The following is a 16,517-nucleotide window of genomic DNA, read 5'->3' as shown; positions in this document are numbered from 1 at the left end:
CCAAAGTGCCAAATTATAAAGCATGACATCTCTCAGAACCTGTTAGTCCCAGGGATGAGAACTGTGGCAAGTCTTCTGCTCTGTATTGTACTAAATCATCTTCTATTTTATTTAACTTTTGCCTGTATAGTTCAGTGCATCTTTCAGCATCTTTCAAGTGGAGTTGTAGCAGGAATGTGTTTAGGAAGCGGCTGAACTCCTGTTTTTTAATCTTCATCTGCTGAGATATCTGAGAGTATATGAAAGCTGCTGTCACTGTAGCATTTTTTTTTATTCCGCTTAGTGGAAGTTACTAAAAAGGCTGATAGGTTTCTTGGTATATTTTTTTTCTTCATCAGTAGATTCAGTAAATTTGTTTTTACAGGATTGTTCTAGAACCCACTGATAATGCTATCAGTGAATATCAGCCAGTCAGTACTATCTTAAAGACAGAAAAGAGCATTTAATCGTGTATTTAAAGAAACCTTTCAATAAATAAGTCTGCGGTCTGTGAAAACACCATATTAAGGAAAACAGGAATAAAAATCAGCCAACTTGCAACTTTCTCCTTGAAAGTTGGAGGCCAGTTTTGGGAGTGTTAAGTAATTCTGTTTAATACTTCAGAGAGTTTGGCTTAGCGGTTTAAAAAATAATAGCATGAGTTACCGTATTTTGTATTAGAAAAGAATTGTTTATTATAAATGCATGCCAAGTTGTTGTTGCCATTTTGATTATCCTCCACCATTAGAAGTGGAAAATGCTCTTGCCAATTGATGGCCAGACAGTAGAGATTACTTTCTTTCTCTCTTGGCATTTCCAGGTAATGCCCAGAATAATGAGCCCATTTGATGTCCAGTGGGTTTTTTTTCCATAGGGTTATTTTTTGACTATGATAAAATTTTCTGTTTCTCAGAGCGATCCTATACAATCAGCATTACAATTTTTTGTGAATATTGTTGCAGTAAATAAAAAAGTGGTTAAACTTGTCCTCCTGGTGTTCCAAGCCAGTCTGTGAGCATAAACAAGGAAAATCTTATTCTTTACCTTTACTTTATACTATAAGAATATATTTTTTATTCAGAGGTTAAACCTGATCTGCTTTACCTCACAGTCTTTCAAATCAGAGATGTATTTCATAATATAAATCTGCAGTGAACCTGCAGATGGAATAGAAAGATCTGGTCACAAAACATGATAATACTGTAAGAAGAAGATCCAAACGTAGTGATTTCAGTTGAAAATCTGTGTTTACTTTTCTTGCATTCAGTTAAAATCCCTGCACAATAATAAAACTCTGTATTGCACGTTTCATTTTACCTGCAACATAGTAAAGAAAGGCATTTCTTTAAAAACTTGTGTAATAATTCACAGATAAAGAGCAAATATTGCATTCCTCAGTGTACAATTTTACAGTAACTGTACAGTTTTACTGTGACTGAATAAGAAACCAGATGTAAAAGAGAATGCTTGTGGCTTTGAAAAAGTGGTTAACTGTAGAAAAGATTGTGGAAGTAAAGTTCATATTATTAATCATCTCCAGATAAATGTACTGATGTATGTTAGGACCACAGTGATGACTAAATAGGAAGCAGCACATTTTCAGCCCTGCCGCTCAGGCCAGCAGGAACCTTTCTAGAAAGTGATACTGCTATTACAGACTAGCAGAAATGCATTAAATACTTTTCTCAAAGTTCAGGTAGCATGGATATTGTACTTTTGAGTCTATTTTCCCATAAAGATGTATCTGTGAAAAGGACAGTGTTTCAAGGATAATCTGTCTTGCACTATGAAAATAATAATGAAAGTACTTCCCTTATCATGCCATTATAATTGGTGAGCTGTATCAGAATGTTCTTTGTATTTTTTTTGACATACCTGTTCAGTATTTGTGTATGTAATGACAGTAAACATGAACTGTAGAATTTCAGTTCATACATTTGAAGGATTTTTAAAATGGAGATGTAAAATTGCATTCTCAAGTATTTAAATTTGAACCTTTTTTGTTTTATATTTTGTTCATTTAGCTTATAACATTAAAATTGAAAGGTAGGACTTCCTATTTTATTCTTGTTTTGGAAAAGTTTAGAAACACTGTCACATTTCATAGTAGAAATTATATAGAAATATAATTTCTGTTATGTTTCTATATTTCTATTAGGACAATAAACATTGGTTACCAGCAGGGTCAAATGCAAAACTAACGTAACTGTGAAATGAGGTAACAGGACTTATCATTTATGGAAGAAGTGTGCCGGTCACAGTGCATTGCGACTGAGTTGCGGGTTGGATCACAGCTTTGTTGTTCTTCTGTCTGTCCATTTATTAAATCTGCAGCTAGAAAGTACAATAAAGGGGTTTGATTTCCAGAGGTAATCAGAATTTTCTGCAAATCTGCTACATTATGAGAAACCTCAATCTGAATTTGGAAAACTCATTAAAAATGTGTGTCATGGCTTTTAGAGCCTAAAAAACAAAGTTAAGTCGGCATATTAATTAATTTTAAAAGTATATGTGGTCTCAGCAACTAAGCTTCTTTCTCTCTTGGCTGTTAATTTGCTTGTTACTACTTCCATTGGCTATAGTAAATTAGTGATATGAGGAACACTGAACTGATACCTCCAGAGTTGCATTGACAAGTGTCTCTCTAAATCTCATTTGGAAGTCATGTGGTCATGTACCAACTTTGGCATCAGATGTTGAAAGGGGCTGCTACCCTGTTTCTAATGCCTGTGAAAGCAGTGTAAGAGAGCTGAGGAAGAAATACACACAAATTAACACTTTAAAATTTACAATGTTAAGGTCTTAAAATACATATGAAGGCACTTGGGAAAACTTTATTCAATGGCATACTAAGAACAATAGGAAAAATCTATATGTGCCTTGATTCAGTTAGGAACTGCAAACATTAAAATGCCTTAATCGTAGTCATTTGGGCCAAAGTGTATGTTATTGAGGTCCCTAAATGGAATTTTTAAGTTCATCTTTGTAATAGTTTTACACTTCAGCAAGATTTACATACTCCTAAACGTAACTTAGAATGAAAATAAATGCAAAAGGTGGTATGTAAAAGCAGTGGCCAATATAAAATGAGGAGCACAGTATTTGAGGGCAAGAAAGTTTTCAGAAATGAGAGATAAACTTAAGTCAGTTGCTTTCTGAATTTCTTTAATATGGGTTTAATATGCACATTCTTTACATTCCTTGTTTATTTTCTGAATTCTTTATTTCTAATGCCTGTTCGTATAACTGCAGATCAAAAATACAGAAGTATTTGTAAAAGCCTGATTTATGTTAAGAAATCTGAGAATACCCAATCCAGTATCATTACAAAAATTTGAAGCATAATTTTCTCATTCATAAGTTCTTTTCCATGAGCAAACAATAATTTTTCTTAATCATAGCACAGTAGTGTTCCCTCTGGTACTGGTACTTCAAAGGACTGAGAAATCTCTGGGTTTCCATTTCAGTTATCATGAATGCTAGGATAGAAAAAGTGGACAGGACAGAAGACTTTTAGAAATATTGAATTGTCTTGGCTGCTGTTACTTGACTACACTTGGAAAAGATTTAACCTTGCATCTGAAAAGTGTACGTCTAAAATGACTTTTTTGTAAGAATATATGTATTCTTACAAAATACCGATATACATAACATGGATAATATGGGCAGCACATCCACACTGGATGTATTTTATTAATTATATTGTCCATTTTTATCCGAGGTGTAAACATTTCTTAATTGCACCAAGATCTTTGTTACAGACCAAAGATTCTTGATGGAAACAAATCTAAAACATATTATTATGGAAATGTCTTAGACTCAGTCTCTGCAGTTCTCCCATGCTGTTGAAATCCCTTGAGTTTAGAGATTTACAATATTCAAAAGCAAGTGAATTCAAGGACAAGTGAGATCTCCCAAAAAAAGAGGTAGAATTGAAAGAAAAGCTTGAACCTAAAATAGTCCAGCTATGTGGTATTATCTATGTTTAATATTTACCAGCACAGTAGATCTAGTTAACTTCAGTCGAAATGATCATTTATTAAAACAAATTAATATAAAAATATGTGACCTCAATAAATCTCAGTGGTCATGAATTCAAAATAATGAAATGCCTAACCATGTATATCATGGCAGCGTTGTAGGCACCATAATTCCACACATCAGAATAAAATTATCAGTGTGACTGAAGATATTTTTAATTTGATTTCTGCAAAGGAATATATCTCCTCATTCTTCTTAGAACTCCTCTTTATTCAAGAAGTAAGAAAATTTCTTAGTGTTAGTGCTAATAAAGGCAGGTCAAACCTTTTAAAAATATGTCATTAGAGTCTTTTTTTAACCAGTAATCAGTAGTTAGAGGAGATACTGTTTTTCTGACTCTGTTCTTTGCGGCTTGTGAATCATTCTCATAATGGCTCCTAAATCCACAAAGCCTAGCGGCTACTTTGGCTTACGGCCTGTGGTTTTACATACACTTTATTAAGTCTGCATAAATAAATATAGTGAGGCTTGGAATTATTAGAGTCTTATCTAATTTTTTCTATAATCATATTTCAATATATTTTTTTTAATATTGAAGTAAGTGTGATTTGCCCAGCTGAGTCTCTATCCTCAAGCTGTTTTCAGTATAGTTTTGTGTGTGGCTTCTCTGGAACTGCACTAAGGAATCTAATACCAGTCGTCTCATTTTGAGTTTAAGTGATAAACACTCAGAAAGCTTTGAATTATTTGCATTAGAGGAGAGATTATTTGATACAGTCTGTCTGTTTAAAATTAACCTACAAAATTTATTTCTGTGAACACAGAAGGAATCAAGTCACTGGAGATGATGTCTCTGGTCATGTTTCTCAGTCTTTTTCCAGACTTTTTCCTCTGCTCAGAGAGGTTTCTACTCCTTTGCCTCAGGGCCATTTTACTTTTACATCTCTTTGGCATTTTGACTGGTTTTCTTCAACTCTGTTTATCTGTCATAGGTGATTTGTCCACAGATACACCTTCAGATACTTACTAGCATCAACACGATTCCTTTCTCATCAATATTTCGGTTTCCAAACAGCCTTATTTTTTGGTGAGGAGTCAGTTTTTTCGTGTTGTTTGTTGCAAAAAGAAATAGTAACAGCTTGCTGTGTGCACCCTGAATAAAGAGTGACTGTCAGGCTTATCGTACCAGTTCTGTCTCCCAAATAAAGCCTCATGTGTTGTCCGCGGATAAACAGTTTACATAGTTATTTTAGAAACTATGCTGAGACTATAAAACATATTTCATGTACAATTCATAGCCAAAGCAAACCATGTTCCCAAAGATCTTAAAGGAGTACCTTGGTTAAGTCATTTTGCTCTTTTTAAGGATGAGTTATGTGAAGAACTTCAAACTATATTCAAGGCCTAAGTCACCTTTCAAATGAGTTTTATTCTTATTCCTCTGGATTATTAATTTTTTATCCCATGCACCAACAGCACAGGTATAGCAAAGAAGGTCTCATCACTAATCCATTGCATTGCCGGTAGGTCAAAGCAGTGTCTGTTAAAGATGTCACGGTAGTAATGACAGTGGAGAATGGGCACGACAAAATGTCTTTTATTTACAGGGATCATAACTCATTATACATAATTCCAACAGAGAGCTACGCTGAAGTAAGTCTGAAAGATTACTGATGCTTTAATGGAATTTTGAATGATTCCAAGGATCAGAGATCTCTGACTTTGAACAATTAATCATTGACTAACAAGGAAAAGTGATTCTTCATCCCTGAAATGTTCATACAAATATCTACTTTGTCAGCATCTCTTGTCCAGAGCAGCGACGTTCACAACAGTTGACAAGATCCTCTAATTGGGTAGGTAACAAAGGGCAGAACAATTTCTTTTCCATTCCCTGTCTGTGTCCTAAATAAATTTGAGATGTAATCCAGTGAAGACTAGTGATTTGCAATATGGAGTTTTCTACCTTTGAATATGGATCAGATAGAAAGAAAACAAAGATAATAAACAGAAATAAAGATGAAGGAAATTGTTTGTGAAATTTGGAAGTCACCATGCTGTGTCGGTCATTTTGAAAACCATCTCATCTACCATGCAAGTAACAATCTTCTCTGTCTAGTCACTGAGACAGGCAGGCATGTAACATGCTGACCAATTATAACAGGTCTTTTTATAATAGGCTGATTGCAGAAACACTACTTTACAGAGAATGTTGCAGATGACATTAAAATACAGTTATTGGGCATGCTAGCATTCTTCCAAGTCTTTATTCATGCTGAATGTTACCTATCTATCAGTACAGGGGATCCCACAGGCAGCCACAGAAAACGATTGAGCAGCCTGTCAGAATTTTCAGATAACACATGGATAGACCATGGCAGCTAATTTTGCCCAGTTCTGCATGTGTCCTTTCAGGCTGCCAAAGGCATGTGTAAACCGGCTTGCCGTGCCATTATTCACCCTCTCCTGACTAGAGAGAGAAGCCATCTTTTATTATTATGTTATATATGGATTCGTTCCATATTAGACTAGTTTTTCCATGTCCATAACAGGTTCCTGGTTGCTTATTGAAGCAGTTGTAACTGTCCCTTGTTCTCGATTCTGTATATGAGAGTATTACTCTTATGAACCGAACCTCACTTCTTGTGCTGTATAGAAAAAAACATGCTGAATAATATCTATTAGAGCAGGAGCTAGACCTGAGTTATAGTGCTCGCAGTAACTATGAGACCTTCCTTCCTTCTGTACGCCTTGCAGCCTTCCTGCCTCAGTTTGTGATGCACAAAATCCACATAACCTGGGATGTGTGAGTTTTACAGATCTGTAGAAAAAAAACCAGCAGCTATTGTGTTGATTATTTAATATATGATATTTTTTCCTGTGATTCCTTACAGATATACTTCTTGCTCTGGCATCTTGCTACCAGTTACTGAATTACTAGACATGCCAACTTGTGAAAAAAACCTCTTATAGTCATAAAATATCCTATGATTTTACAAGAGTATCTATCTTGGATGAAGGCCAGCTGCAGTTTTGCCTATGTCATGCTTCTTTTGTATTTTGAACTATTCTTCTTAGTGTTCAGTCCTATGTTACCATCTAGTTTACTCAGCACTTCTAAAAACTGCTGAATTTCACACTAGTAGCTGTGCACAGTAGGTATAACATAGTAGGTGAACTGATCCCTATTACATTTTTATGAATACTACTTTTCTCAGCTTCCCAAAATGATAGATTCTTAGTTTCTGAAGTAATAGTTCTAGGAGTCTTTTGGTCATAGTATTCTTTGTTTATAACTCTGTCCATTTTGAATTACGCTCTAGATAAATTGATCTGCATTCTGATCTTGTTTGTATGAGTGCATATCCACAAGCCCTTTAGAAAGAGGACATTGTGCACACTTTCAAATGTGTGACGTGTGTGAGAAGGCACAGAAGCCAAGCAACAATGAGGTAAGATGAAGAGAATAGAGTTCTTAGCATTGCAAGTACCATCTGTTCTGTAGAAATGCATCCTCTGTGTTGGCATTGCCACAGTGGTATGACATGTGTTATTACTTTTAATCATACTTTGTGCTGAAGGAAAGTCTGGTTACATGACAGATTCAGAGGTTGCAGACTCCCTCAGAGTAAATGCCTAGAAATTCAAGACTGCTTAGAGTGTTCAGTATTTTTGTATCTAAAATATAATGACCTACATAAAATTATGCCACTGGGGACCAAGCTAATAGGGCACATGTTACTGCATTTGTATGTGAGATGAAGAAAGCCAGTATTCACATGAAAAAAAGGACATTTTCATAGTATTCAAAAAAATGTGTGCTGAAGAAATTGTCATCATTTTATTAGGATAAAATTGTGGGTAGCTATTACAGAGTAGTGTTACACACAGAAAATGAAGGAAGTTTTTCTGTTCTAACTCAGGCTTTTTTTGCTAGATTTACTAACATAATAACAATTCTTTGTTTACCAATGGTATTTACCAATACAAGGAAATAGTTCAGACACTTAAACCATGCTTCACTGAAGTATCTGATGCAACATCCTGGCATATGTGAGAAGGAAAAAGTTACAGACCTGAACAACGTTCTTCATGCATAGTAGTAACATTGTTTGTTTGGATAGTACACTAAGACAGGTGACTACTTATTGTTTTATTCCTAATCACTGTCAGCTGATGCAAGATGTTGCCAGTGCTCCATGCAAGATGTTACCGTTATGCATTGAATAGACATAATCCGTAACTAATGTAGAGTGTTTTTTTAAGTTACTGAAGTATTAGTCACCTTTTATCTTAAAATCACACACTCTGTTTCTGTTTGTAACATACAATTAAATTATGTCATTGTTCTGTCTTGATTAGATCCCAGTTTTATGTCATCAACAAGCTTAGACATGTGAGGATATGTAACTTCTTGCTATGTGTTGTCAGGAGGCTGTTACTAATATCTGGAGCCCAAGGTTTTCTGAAACAAAGAGGAGAAACAGCCTTTTGGTCTTGTGTTAAATTCAAACAGCATGGCACCTAACTCATGTTACAGAGTTATGAGGGCCAAAACCACAGAAGTTTGGCAATTCAGTTAGGAACTCAAGTAGTTTTTTTGGATGAAAATTGAAATATCAGAGAACTGTTTTATCTGATAAAACATTTAAATCAGTGCTGTTTTGAATCCCCTAAAATATCTTTTCCATGACTGTTTTTCCACATAACATTTGTTTGGTAAAAGTCTGTGGAATATTTCAGTTTAAATGTTTATTTTGTTAACATTCTAATCTGACTTTCCCAGTGTCAAAAATCTTCTCAGTAGACACCTATACTGTATGCTCTAAAATACTTCAGTATTCTAGACCGTACAGCATTAATCAAAACATAGAGTTTTAGCTTTATAATATTGATTGCAAATGATTAATTAAAGAAAATTAAATTCTGGCAGGTTTTGTAATCATTATTATTGTTACTAGAATAAGCTAATAAAAGTATGTTGAGAATATAAGCTCTCAACAGTGTTCATGAGTCACCTAGGAAAGGATGCTGTTGATTAAAATTTTCACGTAAAATACTGTCTTGCACTTTTATTCTACTCTGCGGAAAAATGGATTTGTAATATATTTATGCGTTCAGTTCTAGCTCAAGGTTAAAAAGAGTGGAGGTTACAAATGCTATAGTTTGCAGGCATGTATGAGTAACTTGTACCACTAAGAAGGTAGGTCAGATGTACAGATGAAAATGTGCTCATCACAAACACTGAATATAACTGCAGATAAAGCATATGCCAAGAGCTAGCCATCCCAGTAGACACTTACTCTGTACAAAATATGGCATTTTCCTTTTCTTTTTAATTGTGTTCTCTTCGTGCCTTTTGAAATCCCTGGAATTTCTAGCCATGAAGAAAATAATGGTTTAAGTCATACCACAGTATTGCCCATATATTATATGTATAATTCCATCATTCTAGTCTTTGGGAGACATAGAAGGGAAACATGAAAATCAACTATTATAAACACCAAGTATACTGATTTCTTAAAATTCTTAAAAAATAACCACTAACATAGCAACTTTAAATGTCTGATTATAAAAAATTTAAACGTAGTTCATGTCTGTATTTCTCAAACTATTTTCAGCAGGCACGCAGAGTTGTCTGAGTCTTATACAAATATCCAAAAATGGTAACAGAGGAAATACGTCACTCTTATGAGTAAAATGTGGGCCTAGTCCTCCACTGCAATACTGGCTTTAATTCTAGACAAAGCAGACATGAAAAACTCAACTTCTGATAAGAATCTAAGCCTTTCCACACATGGAGATACTCACGTAGTTCAGGAGCCTCTCATTTTTATTTTCTGGCTTTCAAGTAAGTCCTTCTGAGGCTTAGTAGCTGAAGCTGATACTTGCTGGAAAGTAAGTCAAATATTGTTGACTACAGACATACATGAACACATCTGAACATTTTTGGTTGTGGCTAAATCCCTGGCCTTCAGGCGGGCAAGTGATGAATTTTGTTTTTGAATAAGTTTATGCCACTTTATCCTTTCGGAGGTCGGGGAGGCACATTCTAGACTTACTTCTTCCTTATGTATAATTTAAGTATTACATAACTGCAAAATGTGAAGTTTGTGTTTTTTCTGGCAAAAAATATTTTTCTTGATACTAATGGAGTTCTGTTACCTATTTACCCTCCACTAACAATCTACTGATCAAGAAAAACACACAGTTCTTGAAACTCTGATGGAGATTCAAAGGAAAAAGGTTCCAAGGTTTTGATTTCTGCTGAGAATGCTCTGCTGCTAATCTTGGTATCGAAAGTTCCAGACGTGGACACTGGCAAATAGGTCATTCTTCATGGTGGTCCTTAATATTATGTCAGAGAGGACACACTGAGTTAAACAATCCATATTTCTGCACCTTCGCTTGCTCCTGTAACTGAATAAATTGCAAAAAGAGTGCAAATATTAGGTGCACGGCTTGACCTCCAACCTTCTCTGAAGTCAGGTCACTGTATTGTGCACTAGCTGTAGCTTTGGTATGCTCCTCATAGGCTTTCCCAAAATGTATGTGTTACAATTACTCAGTCCAGAGGCTGCACATCTCCCTGGGCTGTCTGTTTCCTCCAGCAGTGCTTGAAAATGTGCTATTATTGAAAGAGTTAAAAAAAATCCCCTTGGAAAAGCTAATTATTGCATGCAGATACTTCTTTGTCTGATCAAGGAGGGGACAATTTAATAGGCTCTGTAATACAACCAAGAACAAAATTGCTTTAAAGGAAGTCTCTTGTTGAGTGACAACTCTGTTGCCTGAGCCAATTAGGTCCCAATAAAGAGTGTTGAATTGGCTCCTGCTTTCTCATTAATTATGTTCTGTCACAGACATGGGGCTTGATTTAGCAATTTTGTATTACATTAAGATACTGAAAGGAATGGAACAAATGGCTCACTCTGATAATAGGCATTCTATACACGGTGTGACATTTACTATCCAGCTGTCCATAAGGCAGCCTAGCACTTCAGTTCAGGGGTTTATTTGTCATTGCTTCAAAGGGACACTCAGCTTTTCACAAAAAAGAAACAGAGAGGCTAATAGATAGGACAAAATGTACTGCTGATATGCTTTATTAGAGATAGGATGCTAGGGTTTTGCTAACAAGCTCATCCGTTGGGACTAAGCCGAGTTTGCTGTCAATCATCCTACACACAAAAGCACACTAGTTAACAAGGAGAAATGAATTACAGACACTTATTCCTGCCTGTGGGATCACAAATACACCAATCTGTGAAAGAGGCACAAACTCAGAAGACAAACTACATATTTGTCAATAACCTCCTAGAAAGAACCCTAGTAATTCTTTGAAGACCTTTGATTTAGCTTCCCTCTAAAATACATGTATAGGAAATGTTTTAGTTACCATGACATTTTTCCTTTGTTACTCATACAATTTTTCATCACATTAAAAACACAAAACTGAGGAGGTCTGCAAATGTTATAGTAGGTATATACACTGCTTTTTATACCACGCCACAGGGGGCAGCTGCTGTTGTAATATTCATTAAGAGCAACAGAAAATTAAATCTTACAAACTTTGGGTTTGGACCATCATGCATCAATGTGTAGAGCATAATCTAAACCCCAATTTATATCTTACATAATAATTAAAGTAGTGGGATTTTTTTTTCAGGCTGTGTTCATTTTTCCACTGTATTTTTCCGTTATATAGTTACGTGAGGAAATCTTATCTGTTGTTTGCATTGTACTTCCAGGTTCGGATGCAATGTCTATTTATTTATGTATATAAGCAAGTATTATGAATATATACATATTTGTATATGAATTTAGGCATAGCTATTTGATACTGCTTTTATCTTCTTGCCAAAGCATTGGCATTTGTAATGTAACATGTCCAGTGTCACTGAAAACTCTGGAAAGCTCTCACAAAAGGTATTACATGGAAAAATAAGAGTTCTTAGTACACTGGGTATTTATTTTGGAGACTTTCATTTGCATTTAAAATGATGGTTTCCAAGAACTGGATTTGAAAGAGCAAACAGGAACAAAACTGGGTATGCATTATTACAGAGAGAATTAAGGTTATTTTTTAGACAGAAATGTGTAAATAGAGACTTTAATAGTGTGTATATTATCCTTGCCATCAAAATCTTATCTAAACTTAACTGATGTTTTCTATCATTTTCCATGCTTGAGGGATATTCTGCAATAGTATTTGTAGTTTCACATGTATAGAATAGTATTTCTGAGCCTCTACTATTAGTCAGTGAGATTTCCTATTTGGGAGTACCTTATTTTACTATCTTGATAGAGATAATCCTAGAGATGATTAAAATCTGTTACCTTTTCTGATGATCACTCTGAGAAATTAGAAGAGGTGGGGTATGGATGTTCATTCTAGAACATTGGATACAGTCCCAGACACTACAGATTTGTGATCAGAGGCATGAGCTAACAACATTTCCTCAAAAATGTCAGGTTTAGTGCTTCTTCACCGGAAAAAGTTCTAAGTTTCCTTCTCCCTCTGTAGTTGCTAATGCTGCCAGCTGGGAGTGTGAAGGAGTTACTTTCTTAGAAGTTGCCAGAAATGAATATTCTTGAATAATCAGGAAAGAGTATACAGACTTCGCCCAGTAACGCCCTCCTCTTGCTTATGCCTGGGTTAGCATAAATGAGCTGGTTCATTGACAGTGTTGGCAGAGGAATATAGAAAGCATTCCCCATCTGGAAGAGCCCGGGTAACAGATTCGAGACCCCTCACATTAGTTAATTGAAAGAACAGTTTTCAGTGCTTAACAGAACTATTAGTCTGCATAACTTAGTTGGAAAGCTTTCAGATGAGTTAAACCACAAGCTAATTAAACTACTTCTGAGTTGTAATTTTCTTCCTGAGTACCTATGAATGTGAGATTCTGCACAACATCCTGCAGCAATCACCTTCCCAGTGACTCCCAAGTTTTTATTGCCTTTTCTTTCTCCATGATAGCCCTTAAAAATAATCTGAAATGATCATATAGTAATCACCTACTGCAGTGGATAAATACAGCATTAAGAAACAAACTCCTAACCGGTTAGTTGCCTAATGCTACTTATGACCCATGAAGGCCAGTTCAGACCTACTTGTTATTTTGTAGATTGTCATTTTCTCATCTTATTTTGCCACTCTTGAATTAAGTACTCTGCTGTTTCTATAATGAAGCTTTTACAAACTTAGAAAGGAGATCAAGCATACTAGAAAACCTACTTAGTATCAGTGTTTTCAGCCTTGAAATCCCTGTCTGCTGTCACGCAGGTGGTAAGGATCATCTGTTACATTATTTTGTCAGGGCTTGTGCTTGTCTTAATTCAAAACTGCTGCATTTCTTCTAGGTTATAGGTAATTTCAGTCAGAATTCCTATTAATTCATTTTACTACTGTATTACTGATTACCTTTTGTAAACAAAATTGCAGCATTAGAAAAGTATACTTTTGAAAAGCAACATGAACAGAGTCATAGTCAATTGAGATTCAATGGCCTCAAAAGCAGCTATATCTGAATGCGTTAACCACATTAACTACATACAGCTAGAGGGCTTCTGTGCAAAATAACTTGGCCTGCACTGGACAATAATTGAGGTCTTACTGAATGAATTTTTAAATACTAACAGAAAACATAAGACCAAAGATTTCTCACCTTGGTCTCTCAGCTTTTGAAAAAGCTGCCCCTCTGCAGATCATGTGGCTTCACTTTCCTACAGAAGACCTAATTCTCTAGGCCAGTGGACACAGGATCTGAAGGGTGAAAGGGGTCACGTAGAAATGGACCTTTCTGTGAGACAGACCCACAGCCCTAGGACTAGGTAATGTTATTCTGGCATGGGTCACAAATTAGAGAGGCTTGGGATTGCTTTTCCTGACATCAGGAGGTAATGAACCCCTGAAAGGCAGTTACAGTCCTAGCAGTGTTCCAGCTATGCGCTGTCAATGGAATGTAATTGTGGCACAAACACCCTCTCCCAAGATCTGGTTGCAGACAGGAGTGACATGAAGCCAATTATTAGAAATTGTCACTGCCTGAGATTTTCCCATAACGTACTGCTAAGGGATATACTTAGCTGGAGGAGGGCAAGTGGCCTATACTATTTGATGACAAAATCACTACTTACAGTTCTACTTTAGAAGGCCAGTCTCCTTAATGTCTCCATATGTGTATGGAGAATGTAGAGAGAAATTCTTTCAGAGGGTAATGCTGAGAAAGACTCTAAACTTAGGTGCTGTCAAGAATTCTTGAAAAGGCCAAGCACTCTTCGTTGACTTTGCAAGGAAATTGATGGAGACTGGCTTCCTAAATTAGATGACTTCAGCTACCTAAAGTTTAGCAGTGTGAATATTACTTACACAAAATAAGATTTTCGTTTGGAGGGCATAGCTTTTATTTTAGTAAAATGTCTTTAATAAATTGTAGCATTCTTGAAAGAAATGCTTATGAACATGCTCTCAAACACAGAAAACCTTCTCCAAGTTTGAAAACCAAAGGAGTAAATTTCTTAGGTGACTACAAGTTGAGAGTAATTGTTCTGAGCATCACTAAGTATTCGCATTGTTTGCACCATGAGAGAGAAAATGCATTTGGTATCTGTGGCACAGAGGTATTACTAGGGGAAGAAACAACAAAGTCATCTCCAGTGAGAAGAAGGATAGTTTTTATTCTGTGGAGCATGGATAGATAGGTCACTGAATGGGATGGAAATTAGACCTGCAATAGTACCCTATTAAGCAGTTATTTCTGTTGAGTCCATGATAGGTCATATGTAATAGTGTTAGGAATTTTTTGTCAAGCTCAGGCGTGAAAGAGAGTGCATAGGATTCTTTGGAGGACCAGAAAGGTGATAAAAGCCATATAACTTTCCTAAGACGTGTTCCCCCATTGGTACCTGGGTATTTTTCTCCTTTATTTATTATCTAGGTGATTTAATTGTGGCATATAGTGATGATTTACTTTCACTTATCATCCACGTGGGAAGTTGAGGCAGTGCTGGAATGTAATACATTAAAAAAGAAAGATAGGCCCCAACTGCAGCATAACAGTTCAGATCTCAGGTCTGTTTGACAGTATTTGTAGGTTGGCTTGGCCATATTACTGAATCTCAGCGATAATACTAATGCATAAGAAATAATAACTAATTGCAGTTTTTGTTTATGAACTGATTCAGTGAAACACGTTAGATTGTATATCTTCTCTAAAACTAAATTATGCTAATTAGCTAATAATACAGCTTCCAAATGATTTTTAAATAGCTGTATTTAGATTCTGACTCATATAAGTAGCAAGCTGTTACTTCCTTTGCATGAGCTACAGTGAGTGATTCAAAAAGATGTGCATGACTCAAAAAGAAAAGTTCAAGATTTATATAATCACTGTTTAGGCAGTCCTGTTGAAACAGCAAATGGAAAAAGGCTTTAGTTATTATGGGAGTGTATTATATTAGATTTATATTCTTTATATTTGAGTATATGAAAACAGGTCCTACAGTTTTGATTTGACACATATTTAGTAACAAGTAATACACACTATATCACTGTTTTATAATTAATAAAAGCTATAAAAAGGCAACAAAAGAAAGTACATGTCTGTAACTGTTTTAACCTGGAAACAGGATATCCTTGATTGGGATTTTCTGGCGTCCTCTCCACCTATGAGTCAGGCACAGGTTACCCTAGAACTATCTGAATGTGTTCAAGTAGCTGATGTAAGACTACAGAAAACCTTATGACATAGAGATGAAAGCAAAACAACTTAAAAAGACAGTATGACATGTCATAAGGCTTTAACACATAACTACCTGGTGTCCAATTACTCATTTTTGGCTAGTTCAGACAGTTTATCAGAAAAAGCCCAGTTGTTTAAATCACTTCGAGGAAACATCAGAGGAAAATCAGTGAAGAACTTTGTATATTAAAGTTTTATTTAAGAGCATTCTTGTAACTATAGATTACAAAATGGAAAAGAACTTCCTGGACCTACCATTTCAAAAGCTTCAGCGTTTTCTAAACATTGTCTAAGAATGTAAGACATAGCAGGAGTATAGATCTGTGCTGTCTAATCTTTAGAACCTCAGAGAAGTAGAAGTGATGCCAATACCTCATCTATTATACTGGATGGCTTTAACTAACCATTATTGACTTCCAGTCATTAATACTGATTTCTCTTTTAGTGTGACAGTGTGCATATAAACATGTATCTTGAAATCAACTTAAACAAAAATGGGAATATTTTAACCTGTAGTAAACATCATATTATTTCCTCATTTTGCAAATTTGTTACTAAAGAATAATAAGTAAAGGGATCAAAGTGCTTACACAGTTAAGACTAAGGTTCATTATGATTTTCTTCAGTCATCTAGGAGTGTCCTAAGTCAATTCCCCTTAAGTTCTCCTTAGAGGAGGGAAGGCAATAAGAAGCATTGTAAGCAATTGAAGCAATAAGAAGCAATTGTAAGAAGCATTATTTCTTCTTCTGAATAACCTTACATTTATAGTTATTGCTGGGAAATCTGTGATTAAGTATTCTAATTTATCA

The sequence above is a fragment of the Rhea pennata genome, chromosome 5 (assembly GCF_028389875.1).
Source record: "Rhea pennata isolate bPtePen1 chromosome 5, bPtePen1.pri, whole genome shotgun sequence".
Lineage (NCBI taxonomy): Eukaryota > Metazoa > Chordata > Aves > Rheiformes > Rheidae > Rhea > Rhea pennata.
The sequence above is the reverse complement of the archived record's forward strand: the minus strand, read 5'-3'. Positions refer to the sequence as shown.